This window comes from Argiope bruennichi, chromosome 5 (genome assembly GCF_947563725.1).
Source record: "Argiope bruennichi chromosome 5, qqArgBrue1.1, whole genome shotgun sequence".
Classification (NCBI taxonomy): Eukaryota; Metazoa; Arthropoda; class Arachnida; order Araneae; family Araneidae; genus Argiope; species Argiope bruennichi.
The window spans coordinates 129773369-129791137 of NC_079155.1; positions in this window are offsets into that span (position 1 = coordinate 129773369).

The following is a 17769-nucleotide window of genomic DNA, read 5'->3' on the forward strand; positions in this document are numbered from 1 at the left end:
TAAGCATATTCAAAATTATCAGAAATTTCACCAAATGTGAATAAAGTAAATTAGAAATACACTCATGTTTTTGTTTGATTGTTTTTGATGGCAAATCACTTACCGATTTCTTTTTCTTCGAAGAGTTTTTCTACCAAATTACTGGAACAGCTATATTTAATAAATGGACACACACTGAATGAATTCTTCAAAATGATCGGAGCCTATCACCGACTTCGAAGGCTTGAAAAAATCTATACCAAAGCTATCAACCCAAGTCAGGATTGTTGAAAGGAAAATAAGAAAACATTTTATCATAACAGTCACTCTTGTGTTTCACATTAAAGCATGCATCCATCAGCACACCAGTATTTCCTCTGTTAACACATAATAAGAGGAAAGAAAATAACTCAAAAATTATAACTTCAAATGTAAACAAAAAAATCCGCTTCATACTCGGCGGAGAACGTTAATGGCAGACTAATCGACGAAAGCGGTGCGGATGAAACTTAAATGCCATGCGCGAATAGCTCATGACATGTGACTTTTACGTCACATGAATTGACCCCATTAAAGCTAAAGAGCAAGAATTCAGTCGTGCATAGGGAAAGTGCTTTATACACTGACGCACGTTCCGGAGAAGACCCCATCAACCCCAATTGTTGTTGCCGGACTTAAATGCGCCTCTTCAGTCGGAGTATTTTGTCCTCTTTCCCCTCACTTGTGGTTTTCTGGGTTTTTCTTTTTATGTCTGTTCATTTTACGGACAATTTGCAGAAAACTCCTGAACTACGTCTATAGGCGATATTGGTCCCACAATAAGTTAGATATCTAATCTATTGTTACTACCATATCCGTAAAGGCATCGGTCTGTCGAAATGGGAATACAACCATAGCTCTCCTCAAACCATCCCTGATAATGACTATCGCTGGAAGCAATATACCAGATTTCTTTCAGATTCAAGCTTATACAGTAAAATATTTATTTTTTCTTAAAAAGGTTTCTGCAGACATTCACTATTGCAAATATATTCCATATGTGATATCCCTTAAATAGTCATATTTACTGATATAAATTTAATATTTTTCCATGACTGAAACGATTTGATATTCATCTAATTAATTTGTCTGTGCTTGATTAGTGTGAGAATTCCGCTGCCGCCAAAGAATGTCCAATTTTTTTTAATAAATATATGATTTTTTTAAGTTTTTAAAAAAATAAAAGTGATATTTTAAATAAATTTCCCATCATCTAATATATAAAAATCCCATGTCACGGTGTTTGTGTTCGTACTCCTCCGAAACGGCTCGACAGACTTTCATGAAATTTTTTAAGTGTATTTGGTAGGTATGAGAATAGGTCGTAAAGTATATTTCACAACACTAGGTAATTAGGGTGTTCCTATCCACGTTCACCGTACACTGAGGAGATCAACGCTTGCTTGAAATCATCGCCACTGTGGCGTAATGTTGAAAAAGTTCAGCTAAAAATAAACACGCGCTTCCAAATGCTACAAGATCCATCTGCTGGCACATTGTCGACCAATTGTTAGATATCGGCGATGGAAAAGTTGCTGTCTAATAAAATACTGGATGCATAAAATTGCCCACTAATTTTTGCACTATCGTTGATTCACAAAATGCTCTCATTTACCGCATATTTTCCGATGTATGCACATAATACATAAATCATGCGTGGCTGGCAGAAAGAGCCATTTTGGCAGCAAAAAATGCGGACGTCGACGATTTAAACTTCAAGATAAGTAGTCTTTGCCAGGCGACTTGGTATCATACAAATTGATCGATACATTTTGCGATGCTAACAAAGCTGTAAATTATCCAACAGAGTGTTTGAACTCACTGGATTTGCCAAGCATGCCACCACACCTTCTAAGACTGAAAGTTGGATCTTCGGTTATTTTACTTCGGAATTTGAATCCACCATGGCTGTGCAATGACACGCGATTGGTCTTTAAAAAATTGATGTAAAACGTTATCGAAGCCACCATTTTGAATGATAAATTCCGAGCCGAAAATGTTTTGCTGCCACGAATTCCAATGATTCTCACAGACGTGGCAAACGAATTCAAACGCGTTCAATTTCCTATTAGATTCGCATTCGCACTGACAATCAACAAGTCGCAAGACCAAACGATGTCTGTTTGCGGCTTAGATTTGGACACACCATGTTTTTCACACGTGGCATGTTCTCGCATGGGCAAACTATCGAGCTTATTTCTGTTGGCTAAAGACGGACTGAGAAAAAATATCGTACTTCGAATTGAATATTGATTTTCTTTATTTCATTTTTATACTTTAGGACAAAAAATCTATTACTTTTTTCACTTTACGTTTAACTTTTAAGAGATAAAAAAATGTATATGTTCCTTATGTTAATGAAATACATTGTATTGAGAAAATGAATGATTGGGGTTTTTTCGTTTTTATCGGTGATCATCATCTACAGCGCTCCATTCCTCTTTCTGTCATAGATCCAAACCCCCACACACTTATAATGCATTCGTTAACAACCAAAATATTCAATAGAAATAATTTATAAGGCAGAACAACGTTTGACGGGTCAGCTTGTAGATATATAAATTTTTAAATACATCTTGGATGATGGATAGAAATTCATTCAAATAAGAATACCCTTTTTAGATGTATAACACAAAATCTAAATATTGACATAAGGTTTTTATCAATGATTTTCATACATCATTAGTAATATGGTTGGCAGTGTGGTAAAGAAAAAAGTTTCGTTTATTAAAATTTCTAAGTTTTTGTTACAATGTTAATTTCGTTTTCAGTGCAACGTAGATTTATCCTTAGCAGAAAAAATTATAATGTTCACATTGAAATTATTTATTCCAACTAATTCTTGTTTTTTCTTTTCTTTTTTTTTTCTTTTCAATAAACTAATGTTTTCTTTAAAATATTTTTAATTGTAATGCAAATAAATACATTGCCACTTTAACATAAAATTTCTTAATGCATTTTTTTTTGTTAAAAATTATTTGAGAGCTGCATAAAAGAGAAATGAAATCATTGATTTTGTAGACTGGAAAATATAACTCATTTGTTTTTTTTTAAAAGGTTGATAATGCAAAGTCTTATTATCTAAAAAAAGTCGAATAAAAACAAAAGAACGAGTGCCGTTGAAAAGGCTAGTGTAACTTCAAACAGAAGTGAAAATATTAAAAGCCGACCCGGTCTAAAAAATCTTATGCAAAAATTTGAAGATTAAGTTACCGATGTTTCTTTATATCTAAATTAATTTGAGCACTAAGCTCGCACGGCAGAACTTGAGGAAACAGAATGGCCGCCGCAACTTATTTCAATTTTGCTATTAGCATTTTGAGGAGTATGCTACATCTGGCTCCAACAACGGTTTTTTGTGCAGAAATTCTCCCCATGCCAAGAGATCTTAGGTCACTATTATTGCGTACGTCGCAGTACTGAACTGGTGCTGAATTTATGACATTGCAGTGTTGTTTCTAAGGTAATTTATTCAAATTTTAATTTCGACAAAGGGTAATTTTAGTAAAAGGGAACTTCCTCTCTTTTCGTTTCTTTTTCTTTCTTTTTTTTTTCTTCCTATTTTTTTCTTTGAAAAATTTAATTAATTAATGATTAAAAAGAGACGAACGGTAAACCGGAAAAAAAAATCCTTATGCGACATAAACTATTTTATCACTCACATGGAAACATATATATTTTATATTAGACGTAAGAGGCAGAAAATGGTGACGTTTCTTTGGTGATTCAAGATCAAAGAGTTTGCTAATTGTCTTCACAGATGTCAGGATGGTCAGCTAATAGGGAATTCAGAGAGATCGAGAAAACTCAAAGAATTTATTCTAAAAAAACATTTAAAATTTATATTTCTGAAGAACTGTATAACATCGTCAGTGCAGTATCTGAGAAGTTCTTTCAATTTTGAATTATAACTGTCTTATCCCTAGTTTATGATGGATTCTGCTTTAAATTGTGCTGACAGTTTTGAATCAACTAACTAACCAATTGCTTGCATAATTTATAATGTTGCTGAAAATCTATCCGGGGTAGTGTATGATGAAAAGTCCGAAAACCAGTTTAACAACACTTTATTCCATGAGAAAAGATAATCGAAGTGTATACAAACACAGCATTCGAAGGAACTGACAACGAAAACAGAGAGAAAAACGGCAATTCAACACAATTATAGCATTCAAAGAACGTCTTTCGTGGTTAACTCTTCAAAGCGAGAAATCATTTTATATTGCTACTACTCTTTTGTATTTCCCCCTTAATACATTTTTCATGATAGTTTAAGGAAATTTCTAGAAAGAACTTTTATCTTGATTTCTAATAAAGATATTGCCACATTTTCCGTACTTTCAATAATCTTTGTACCTGTTGCTAAGGCTTAGACTCATTGGTTTGACATGTATTCATTAAAATATCTGAAAAAAATCTCTTCCGGTTGAATCTTAGTTTTGTGTACTCCCAAATTTGGCGCCTAGTATGGTACACTAAATAGGCAAGCGGACCACCCTACTGTTAGTTTCAGTATCCTGAGACGGCCACTTTTCGATGATTCCATCTCACTACGGAGTGACGCAATGATGAATGTGCGCAATTCCGGAATTTACTTTATTGTTAAATGTAAACATCTCCTCCTTTCCTCTTTTCTTTCGCCCTTATTTTGCCGAATTAAACCCGTTTCAACGCATTCCCAAATAGCGCGGACGGTTTCAGAATCCGTTGACAAACAATAGTAACCCTAGTGTTAATTTTTTTACAATTTTTTTTCGTTTGTTGAATTGTACACCTACAATTTTTACAACAATTTTGTAAGAAATGAAAATTAAAAATGATCGATAAGTAAATAATTTTATAAAGTTACAAAAGAATAAATATTCGTAGTTCACTTTAAAAGTAACTCCAGAATGTTTTATTAGTAGTAATAATAAAACATTATTATTGGTAATGAAATATTCTAGTGCTATTTTTAAAGTGAAATACGAACAGATAATATTTATTGTTTTTCAGTTCACACTGAATTAGTATTCTAATTAAAATCATGTGTTCACGGTTTTTTACAGAACATAAAATAAAAAAAAATATGAGATTATTAATTACAGATTATTAATTTAGATGATAAGGAATCTACTTTTGTCCTTTTTTATTTGCTGGAATATCATTATCTTTCTAGCCATCTAGTCAAAAGATGAGAGTTATCGGAAAATATTTGCTAAATACATTGATGACATTTAGGAAACTTGAAGTGAATTTCACATCTAATTTTTGTGTTGATTTTTCAAGTAACAGAAAATATCCACCGAGCCTTGAATAGGCGGAGATGACATCAAGAGTTTTCTGATATTTTCTTGAAGAGTGATGCATACGTCCGATTTCATTTCCGTTGATAATTATTCTTGTTTGTTGCTTATATTTAAATTGAAAGAAGACAGGTGTTTTCCGACATCCTTCCATTAACTACCCTGCGTGCAAATTCCTTAAAGATTAGATTATTCTGTAGGTCAACATTTTGGCAAAGAAAATCTGCTTTATTCTTATATTTAACGCTTTAATGTAGAAATTCGAAAACATAAGACAGATTGTAAAATTTCATGGTCAGGGAGATATAAAATTCCTAATTTAGTGCAAGCTATAAAACCAGTTATCAGATCTGTGTTGACAAGGAAGATTGTGAAATTATTCGCCTTAAATTTTGATAAATATGACGAACATGGAAAGAAACAAATTTCTTTCTGTTGTAGCGTCCCAGTACATGGCCCTGTTTTAATTCCAAAGAAATTTAATTGTGATTATCAAACAGAAATTTGATTTCAAATTTTTTTGCATTTTAAAATTGAAACATTTTTTTATTTATTTAGAAGTATTCATTTCAGATGACCAATTTCATATTTCGACAATCAGCTCGGAAATGTTGACTTTTCTGACTGTTAATCGCAACCATTTAAAATTTTATCTTTTTTACTTGTTGTAATATAATGAAAATTGAAAATCAGTCGACCATGAATTACTCACTTTTAAGCATACTTCTAAAATGATGCAATATTAAGTGTACTTGGTTAAATATCTGTACATAGCCATATTTTACGGCAGGAAAGTAACAAATGGGAAAGCTGTAAAATATCTATTTCATTATTCACAACAGATAAAAGAAAAAAGAAAAAAAAATTGTACTTTTAAACTGGTGCGCTTAAAAAAATTGATTTTATTTATTTATTTTGCACCTAAAAATTGTAAAAATTATATTTCCGGAAGATAAGTAAATCTTCCGTAGAATTTTACAGAATGAAGCAATTGATTGTTTTCCTTTAATCAGCTATGCCAATAACGTTTTGCCTTTGTAATGAGGACAGCAATTTAATTTCTCTATTTTACAAAAGTCTTTTTTTAATAGTAACTTTATCAATAACTTTGCTGATGTTCCACAATTCTTATGTTTTTGCATTATCGTTCTTAATACGTTTAAAATTTGTTTAGAATTCTTGCATATCTTTGTTTACTAGTTTGAAAATAAGCTTAAAATATTTTTTAAAGTGATTAAATATAAAAAGTTTATGCTTTAAAAGACTGATATCTGAAAAGATGAAAATGGAGCTTTATTTCGAACGATGACTTCATACAAAAAATAAAAATCAGTATCTTTTCTTCTTCGGTTTTTTTCCCCCCCCCCCAATATGTATTGTTTTGAAAATGAGCTACGAACGAAAGCGAGAAAAGGAACACGGGCAGTGGCAGGTAGAAGCAAATGAAGACTGTTAGATCAGTTGTTCTTTAGAATGAGGGTCTCCAGAGCCGTTCAAGAGGATGTTTTGCTTGTAAAGCGCCAGCCCAGTTCCATGGTTGCCAAGGTGATGTTTTCTAGCGTTACAAGTATCGATCGTGACTTAGTGGGAAGTGCAGTTTATTGGGCATTGCCGCCACTCCTGGAGAAACATGTTATGGCCCTTTTCAAGTGCAGCCCTTATTTCTTTTAAAAGTACCTTGACATTCACAGCTGTCGATGAGGGGAAGTAACGTTTTAAAAAGATTACGCGGGTATTTGATAGAAATTACTTTTTGTGTATGAGATATTTAAAGAGATAAACTATTTGAGATTATACAGGATATCTCAAAAGGTAATTTACTGACCGTAAAGGGAGTCAGGAATACAAAAGTCATTTTTTTTTCATTTATTTGGCGTTCTTATAAAGCAAAGTCATCTTCAAATGGCGCTACTACTTTATCATTTAGTTTTTTACGATTAATTAATTCATTTCGCTCCACACACTCGTAAGAATATTGTTTGGTTACTTTATTCTTTATTTACCTTTAACTCTTTACTTACCTCTTAACTTACTCTTTACCTTATAGCCGCACTTTTATGACTTAACGGTATCTTACGAGTTGTAAATGTTTTTCAAAGAATCTGTAAATATAAGAACGTAATTTTAAAATCAAGCTGCATTATATTCATTGGATTTTTCCACACATACGACCACTTTCAGAGTATTTCAGTAACAGAGAATTGGAGATTGAATTATCGATACTACTTATTTGTTATTTCCAACTACCGAAATGCAACATATTCGACATCAGTAGGAGCTGCTGATGTAAAGGCATAGACATTGCAGTTAAGTCGCTTTTAATGACTAGAATAAGATATACCGGATAAAATGTAGAGCCCAGAATCAGTGGAATGCAAATTTACAGCACAGCAACAACTCAATTCAATGAATGTATGAATAGCAGCACATGAAACTATATCGCTACAGTCTGGAAGTCCTTTGAATACAATGGGGAGGCTCGTCAGCCCAGAAATTAGCGGTCCTTCAAGAAATATCTATTAAGAAATGACAACTTTAAAAAATCTGCTTTAACTATAAGTAGAATAAGATTTTTAATTTCACAGCCAGATATAAAAATTCTATCATTTCAAAATGCCTAAATACCAATATATGATATCAATTCCTTATAGTCTTGTCAATAAAAAATTATGTGAAAGATAAAGGGATGATTCAGGATGTAAAAGTATCATCTTACCATACGCACGTACACTTCTATCTTCGCCCATTACGCTTTATTTGATGCGCAGTAAATTATGCGTAAGATTCATCCATTTTTAATTAATAATAATTGATATATCATAATAAAGATAGTCAGTTCATTAACATTTAAGAAAATTATCCTCATATTCCCCCCCCCCTTTTCGAAAAGCGACCTATAACAAAAGGAAATGAATATCCTATAAATCAAATGGATTTCTACTCAGAAGCAAGAAATGAAACCATAAATGAGATGGGCAAAAAAGTAATGAGTGAAAGAAGGCGAAATCTGAATGGGATTGGGAAAAACCAGCAGGAGTGGTCTTCTTAAAACTTTCTCGCATACTCTTTAATAAAGGTGTTTACCCAGAGAGCGCTTTGCATGGCTTGGGCGTACATTGATTACGAATTATTAACTTTTGGAGGGAATTTAGAATTTTTACGAATCTGTAGTGTAATCGTTGGCTGGGCTTTTTTATATGCGATTATTCTCTGCTATGCGGTTGATAGTATCCGAAAATCGAACTTGTGTTTTAAACCCGTTTTTTCCCAACCCATTAAAACCAAAATTTGACACAAAACTGCACTTATAGTCTCAAAATGACATACCAAATTTGATTTATTAAAGTCAATGCATTTTTGAGCTAGCGCGTTTACATGTTTTTGAAAGTACAGACCGACAAATGTTCAATTACATGTTGGATTTGTCACAAAATTTGACAGGTGTCTATAATATAGATATCAAATCTGTGTAATGAATTTTATCTATGCAGCTCTCTTTATTTTGTAGTTATCGTGTTGCAGTGATTATCCGGTCAAACAGACTTTCTGAGAACGGAGTTTGCACAAAATTTGATAGAAATCCCTTCATTTGGTCTAAAGATCATACAGCAGATTTCATTTCTTCTATCTTTAAGAGTTTTCTTTGTGACAGATAGACAGACATTTTCCAAAAATGGGTTTTTCAAACTCAGAGAGGCCTCACACCTGGAGATTTTTCAAAATTTTAAATTTTTTCTTTTTGGCGACTATAATACTTTTTTCATACTTCGTATAGGAGAAAATAAATAAATAAAAAAAGAAATAGGAATCAACTTGATGCTAGTCTGATTGCAACTCTCGCGGTTCTAAAGGAAAACGGTTGCTTTTCATCTCCGCAAATCAATCCATCAGCTGCGGGTCTCATGAGCTATTCGCTGAGCCAGTCCATTTCTCTTGCTTGCTTTTACTTTTTTATATACGTAGTATAGAGAAAAAAATTGTAATTGTCAAAAATGCCATCTCGAGATTTTGACAAATCTCCACGTTTTATACCTCCTTGAATTCGAAGAACACATTTTTAGGAAATGTCCATCCGTTTTTCTGTGACAAAAATAACTCAAAAGAGCTTTGAGCAAGGCGGCTGAAATTTGGTATATGTTCTTTATACCAAATGTACAGAATTTCTATCAAATTTTCAGTAAAATCTGCTCAGGAGAAGTTCGTCTGTCCGGATGTTCGAATATAATTTAACACAATAATTACAAAACAAAGTGCGCTAGATAGATAAAATTCAGTACACAGGTTTAACATCTATTGTGTAGAACACCTCCCAAATTTTATACCAAATCCAACTACGAGTCGACTGTCTATCGGTCTGTAGTTTCAGAAACGTGATAACTCAAAAGCGTAACGACTTAAATATATCGAATTTGGTATGAGAGTTTGTGACTACAAGTGCAATTTTGTGATAAATTTTTGTTTTAATCAGTTAAGAAAAACGTGTTTCAAGTACACATTCGTTTTTCGAATACTGTTAACCACATGCGAAGGATTAACAGCCAAATAACTCGCCAAGAATAACACTATAGATTCAATAAAAATGCTAATTCACGCCAAAAGTTAATATTGACTAACTATTGTGCGCTCATGCCAGGAAAGGCATTCTCTGCCACGACAAATTTATTAGAGTGTATGCGAGAAAGTCTTGAACTGACCACTCCCGCTGGTTTCATTTCTTGCCTCATTTTCACTTTTTATTGCTTTCCCCCTTTTTTGCCGATAATCATATTTTCGGACAAAAAAGTAAGCAAAGAACATCGAACTCCCTTTTGAGAAATATCAAACATATTGGATAAAAATTGGATTAGAAACATATTGGATACTTTAAAAGAAAGTTCCAGGGAGTGCTGCAGCCCTAATGGGGGAGTTATTATTTGAATACTTCCCTAAGTTTTTACTTCCGTCCGTAAGTTGAACACTTCCAGTCTAGAAAGTTATTATTATTTTTTTAATCTATTGCATCCGAGTTGTTAATGTATCTGTCATATTGCATTTTGATTGTCATCTTTGCAACTATGATGTTGTTATTCTGCAATTCCATTTAATGTATTGAAGCTGCGGAGGTCTGATGGTAAGATCTTAAGATAGGAGGACTCACAATTCGAAACCCGATTCCACCCAAAAGACACCATTTTAGCGGGGCTGATGTATACTAAATTCACATTCCATATATCCTTCCACTAGTATATTGCGGAAGTTTTGGAGAGGGGTTGCCAGCTCTGGTGTTGTCCTCGTCATCTGATCGTGGTTTAAAATTGTTAGGTCTGTCTCCCGAAATAGTCCTGGTGTGTTTTAAAATGGGAACGTTAATAAAACTAATCTGTTAAATTTGCTTTGTATATTTCATCTATCTCTTAATTTTTTTTTTACTGAAAAGAGCGCCCTGCAGTCTTTTCCTCTTTGCATTTTCATGTTTTATAATAATAATAATAATAAAACGTTATTTCTACATACATTTTATTTATAAAACTTATAAATGATCATTCTCAACACCTAGTATTTTGAAAGAAAAAAAAAACAATAGTTTGTGAAATGAATCGCAAGATGTCGAATGAATTCCGCCAGTATATTTACTAAATATGTCTTCTAATGAATTGCACGTCCTCAGCAAAATTTTATTGCAAACTGAGATAATGTTAGTCCCCATCGGCGATCAGCCGTTCGCCCATCCTATTAATAATCATGTCAACTTATCTTATCATATTAATAGATTTAATCATGTCAATCCATTTTAATGATCAGAATTTTATCACAACAAAGAAAGTATTATTTTAAATGATACTTTCGCAGTAAACATGAAGTGTTAGGATTGGTTAAAATGTTTACAAGTTGCAAAATTTATTGGCGGAATCGGCCCAATGATTAAAACTGAGGGGCACTGTCAAAATTTTATTTTTGCAATACTAATCGAAAATGAAGGGCAGTGGCAGGCAAGCAACCGTTAATGACGTGTCCAGTGATTATAAGTTTTCATATGAATAAAAATTGACGGAACTGGTGCAATAGTTGAGGGCGTCTGTAAAAGTTTCATAAATACCATATTCTCTTACTGAGAATGTTAGAAATGGGATTCTTTAGAGGATTCGCGATATTTTCGCTTTTCTCTTTTGGGGAGAAGGGAGGGGATTTCTCATCTTTTCTTCTTCTTTTTTTAACAACAACAACAACAAAAAAACCCTTCTGTTATTCGGCACATGGTAGGAATTTTCTGCCAATGGGAGAAAGCAGAAGTTCTTTTTTGTTTGCTGCGCGTCCCTATCTGGCAAAGCTGTCAAATTGCAGAGATATATTCATCAGAAGAAAAAAATGACTTCCTAGATCTAAAAAAAAAAGCCTTTTACATTTGAATCTTTTATACAAAATGAAGCGGCTTGTTATATAAAAGTAACTAATGCTTCAAAGCAAACTACAAAACACCAATTAAAGCATATCAAAGAAAGGCTTGTAAAAAGCCAATAATGTGTCTGATATATGCCACAAGGATCCATTGACCATTAAAGAAATTTTGCTAAAATATTCTAGTGTGGTATATTTATAATAAAGTACTAGTTTTCCCTTTATATTTGCTTAAATATATGTATATACATGTATTTAAATTTGCCCTGATACTAGATTTCTTAAAGGGTCTTTAGGAAAATCATATACCGTTCATTTCTTATTTTTATAAATATTTTTAAAGGAATATAAAAGCCAATTGGGCTGATGTTTTTTCTGCACACTAACTATTTAATTCAGACTTTTTTCGTTTTTTTTTTTTTCTTTGTGCGTTATTTCGAGTCACATTTTTGAATCACTTGCCCCCCCCCCTTTTTTTTTGTCTTTTAGTTAATCACATTTCTGGAATGCATACTGAAATCATGCTTCTGAAATTTCCCTCAAAACGTGAGAATGATGGTGTTAGACAAACGATCATTGTTGCGCTTTCATATGAAATAAAAATGGGCGTTATCGGGCCACTTTTGGGACTGGAGGCGAGCTCTTAGGTTTCGACAAATACTTTAAATAGGTTTATGAAATCAACCCATCTCTAACACAGTTATTTTGTTCCACGACGTATTAATATTGTGAAGACGGATCTGACGAGCTTAGAAAAATCATAATTATGTAATAGAAAATTCGTGTTTCAGTAAAAAAGTAAAAGTTTGTTAAATTGTTGAAACCTATTGTCTAGCTGTTTGACATGCTGTAGGATATTTGTCAAGTTTTTGTGCACGTTATCAGCGTTGCCGAATGGTGCATCTAAATTATGACGAAATATTCTATCAATTTTTGGAAACAGTCAAGATACTTCAGTTTCAAAGAAGAAAAAAAAAATAAGTCTAAAGTATGTCCAAAATTAATTGCAAGTTTATTTACACAAAACTTGTATACAGGGAATATTTAAAACTATTAAAAAGTGCAACAATAAATTATAAAAGTAACACGATCATCTTCTGTTTTGAATAAAATCACACATACAATGTGTGGCAAATTCAAATATGCCACAAAAAAAAAAAAAAAAGGGCCCTTTTGAGAAAATGAAGGTTTAAGTTTATTCCTTTTCTCTCCCCACAATCACGCATAAACATACAAAAATTTTATGATTGCTTAGTTTGATTAGCAAGATATTTAGATATACGCAATGCATTATGGTTAATGGCGACACACATGATTATAGGTTTCCATGTGATTCACACATGATTAAAAGTTTTCTGTAAACATTTCAATCCCAAAATTTATTATTCATTCAAAAATTGTGAAATTTGTGAATTACTCATTGTAGGTTTAAGATGAAAGTTCAATGCCTTCTTCAATATGTCTTCCTTCCATTTGAAATTTTTGGGAGTTGGTGTTACATAATCACTGGTATTTCACGAAGATAGGCATTTATAAAAATAATAGTTAGGTACATATTTATTGATAGTAGTATACACAATTTCCTATCACAATTAAAATTATGCCAATAATTAAAAAAAATGTATTTGACATGGTAAGCTTCAAAACAATGAATGCTTTCTAGTATGCGAAGTATAGAGAAAATTTTGTAACCGTAAAATAATAATAATAATAATAATAATAAAAATCGAACTTGATGTTTTGACGAATCTGAACGTTTTAGCCCTTTCGAAAAACACATTTCTGTCTTTATGTCTATCTGTTTATCTTCGACAATGATAAATCAAAAAATCTTTGAGCTAGGCGGATGAAATTTGGTGTGCCATCTTTACACCAAATTTCTAGATTTTTATGAAATTTTGAGCAAAATTTATTGAGAAATCTATCCATCCGAAGGGTGCGAGAGGGATAAAATTGAGTACATGTATTTAACATCAATAATGTAGACACCTTTCAAAATTTGACTCAAATCCTACAATGGATAGACCAACAGACGGTCTGCACTTTCAGAAACATATAAATGCAACAGCCCAAAAATGCAATGATTAATATATAAAAAATTTGACATGTGATTTTGCGACGACAAATGCATTTCTGTGTCAAATTTCGGTTGCAATCGACTGGGGAAAACGCTGTTGATTTTCAGCTACTATTAACCTCATGCTGGGGATTAATCGCCCATAAAACCTCGCCAACGATCACACGACAGATTCAGTAAAAATGCTAAATTCGCATCATAGGAAATTTTGTATTTATTGCACGCCAATGCCATGCAAAACATTTTCTGGCATAACAAATTTATTACAATGTATACGAGAAAGTTTTGCGAAGACCACTCCTGTTAACTTTTGTTATTTAGAGATACTGGACCATTGCATTTTTCATACATTATTCTTGTATAGGATTGAGTTATAATTTACATCTGTATGAAGAATTGAATGGACGGTTCCATCATACCTAACATGGGTAATGGATGAAGCCATCCTTACCAGTCTGAGGAAATCGTTTTTCCCCTTTGATGGTCCTTAAATATTATTTTAAAAAGTCGTTAATACTGTTATGAATTCGGGGTTCTTTCGATTTGCGAGTCGATGAAGAAATACAATCAACAGGCTTCGGTAACAAACGATGACTTTTATTATCACGAAGACAAGAATACACAGTTAACAAATGCACAGCCGAGACGTACACAAGCAACACACAGAAGCGTATTACAACAAACAGTAGCGCACAAGTAGTAACCAGTAGACATACCAACCGCAGCACACAAAACGGCCAGACAGAATTCAGCAGGACGAAGAAATCTTCGTAGCTATTCTCTATGGTCTTTCCAAATGCCTACAATTCTACAATATCTCCTCGCTTTATTTGTATCCAACTGCCGACTCACTACTACACGACTGACTATGCCTCTCACGACTCGATGTTGCTTCTACAATAAATTCCAGAGCTCGGCACACAATTCAATTCACCAATCGCTTAAGCTCCATTCAATGCTTGGCATTCGCTGGACTGATCCAACTATTATGCTGTTGACTCGCTATATGACTCTAAACCTCTCGACGACTATATACGACTGTCTTCGGTTAAGACTGCCGGCCTTTTATAGTCTCCGGAGCAGGGCAGGAAAGGTTCTGGAACAAATCAAGCCTATCTCGGCTCCCTCGGCTTCCATCACCAAAATTCTCAAAGATTCCAATATTATCTATTTTGTATCCAAAATCACCAAATTCGTCGCCAAACTGTCGCCAAGGTTTTCGTCAAGCCCTGAGATCACTGATTCGGCAATCAATCAGTATCCAACAGAGCTGATCGTAAAACGTCTTTCCAATGGTTGAACTACCCGTACTTGGAAGCAGCATTACATATTTATAACAATATTTTATTTTAATTATTATTTTAGTAGATGTAATATAAAATAGTATAGTAGATTATATTAGTAGATATAATATAAAATAATCTATACGATCTTCAAATGAATGTAGACCGAACACGTATAATAAAAGAAGACGAGTTGAGCAATGTTCATCTATTTAAGTGATACCAACTGGAATTTGGAAACATAAAAATACAAATTGTAAAATAATTCAAAAATAATTTAAATAAAATATTTTAGCACATTAAAAAATAATAAGAATAAAATTACATCTATATTTTATTTAGTGAAGATCGAACAGCGGGAGTGGTTTTCCTAAGACTTTCTAACATACTTTTTAATAAAAATTAGTTCTTGTTTTTCCCAACCGATTGCAATCAAAATTTGACACAGAATTATAATCACAAAATCTCATTCCAAATTTGATGCCTTTATTGCTTTTTTGACTTATAGCGCTTACATGCCTTTGAAAGTATAGACTGACAGTCTTTCATCCCCTTGTTGTATTTGGCTCAAAATTTAATAGGTGTCTATACTATATATGTTAAATCTGCGCACCGAATTTTTTCCGTCTACTTTTCGTTGCTTTGTAGTTAAATTATATTCGAATACCCAGACAGATAAATTTCCTTTGAACTGATAAAAATCTACAAATTGGGAGTAAAAATCATTTCAAATTTTACCTTGTACATGAGATGTTTTTGATTTATCGTATTCGAAGACAGACATTTTCCGAAAATGGGTTTTTCGAACTCAGAGAGGTCTAAAAAGTGGAGATTCCTCAAAATCTCGAGTTCAAATTTTTTGACGATTACAATATTTTCTCTATATTTCGTATACCTAGAAAATAAAAGACAATAAATAAAATCGACAGTGAAGTCATATTTCGATAAGAATAAGGAAATATTAGAAAGGAACAAAAAAAAAAAAAACCCACGAAGAATTTAATGATGTCTGTTTGGTAGCAGAGTCAAGTTTCGATGGCCAATATAAAAAAAAATCTAATGTTAAGAATCTGCCGATTAATAAAAGTTGCGATGATAAATTTTTGCAAAAAAGAAATGGTTTCTTTAACATAATTAATTTTGCTTAATTAATCCTTTTTTTTTAAATATAAATTAATTTTGTCCGTAAACTTCCCAAATTCGTCTGTAAATTTCAGTTAGTTTTGTGTTCCAAGCATTAAAAAAGTGGACTGCCTGACGTACTTCGTATGCAGCAGAATATTTGATTTTTTTAACATTATAAACGCTTTAACATGCAGCCGAAGATACTGAAAGATAAATAATGAATTATTATCTCTCTAATGAATTCTAATGAATGAAAATGAATCAACAAAGTGAACATGAAATCACGAACTCAGCAATTCTGCGATAAAAGTTTAACACGTAACTTCGTTTCCCTCACAGAAAGAATATCACTCTAAGAACACTATCATGTTATAAAAGCAAAGATTCATAATTCAAAATAATTTACGGATTAATTTTTTAATTACAAATTTTACATTGGCAAAGTTATGTAAATGAGATTTGTTTAAATAATAAAATTGGTACTAATTGCATTATAACAATGAAAAGTCTTGTTACAAATTGTGTATTAAATTAATTTTGAAAATATTAAAATTGGAGAAAAAAATGCACAGAAATGAAAGTGGAATTACTGAAAATATAATTTATCTGAATTTCAAAGTGCCGTAATCAATGCGCTATAATATACTCTAAAGTTATTGAGGTAAAGCGCTAACATTTTGATTCATTTTCAATTATTTAAAAAGTTAATTAATATTTAAATGTACCTTTCCTTTCTGAAGAACCACTTCCAAAAACTATATTCACAATTTAGTTGCTCTTCATCCACCTTCATGCCCTGCATAGTAAATTTTGAATCACACATAATGCATTTTCAGAAAAATTACCGGCCCAGAAACAATATGAAGTTTATATTCTGCAGAGCGTTTCATTTATCAGTATTCAAAACTCTACATATAGAAAATTCACAAAAATCGCTCTTAATACCTATTGCCGAATGGCAACAGTCAAATGTAAACAAATCTGCTTCAATGAACGCTTTTATAGTTTCCGAAATTAATAGAGCTGCAAAATATTCGAGTTGCTCTGGAAAGGGTTCTTCCCAAAGCTCCATTCAGTTATAAGAATAATCGGTATGATTGACCTATGACTATATCTTTCAAAACTATTATCTCACAAAAATAGTTTTTGGATTATTTTAAACTCAGAACATTATCTTTCTAATTATATACATTTAATTTCCGTGCACTTTTTATTTTAAATTTTTCTAAAATTTGACATAAAGTTATGAGAAAATTCAAATTCATCTATCAAAATAGTCAGTTGCGTGCTTTTGCCCCTACCACAATTAAAATATGGCTTTATTTAGAAAAAAACCCTGAAAAAGAATTTTTACTTCTACTTTTATTTCACATTACATGTACATTTCAGTCTGAAGGTGAAATAGTTTCAGTAGATTGATAAAATTAAAAATTTTCAATCTCATTAAATAGCTTAGTAAAAGTTTTAAAAAATGCATACCGTATTTGAAATTCAACTGCCTAAATAATGACAGTCTAGGTGGATAAACTGGCCATCAAGGCGGCTAGTATTTTGCAATCTCTCTATAAGACATCATTTATGTAATTCATTTTTGAAGGAAAATCTT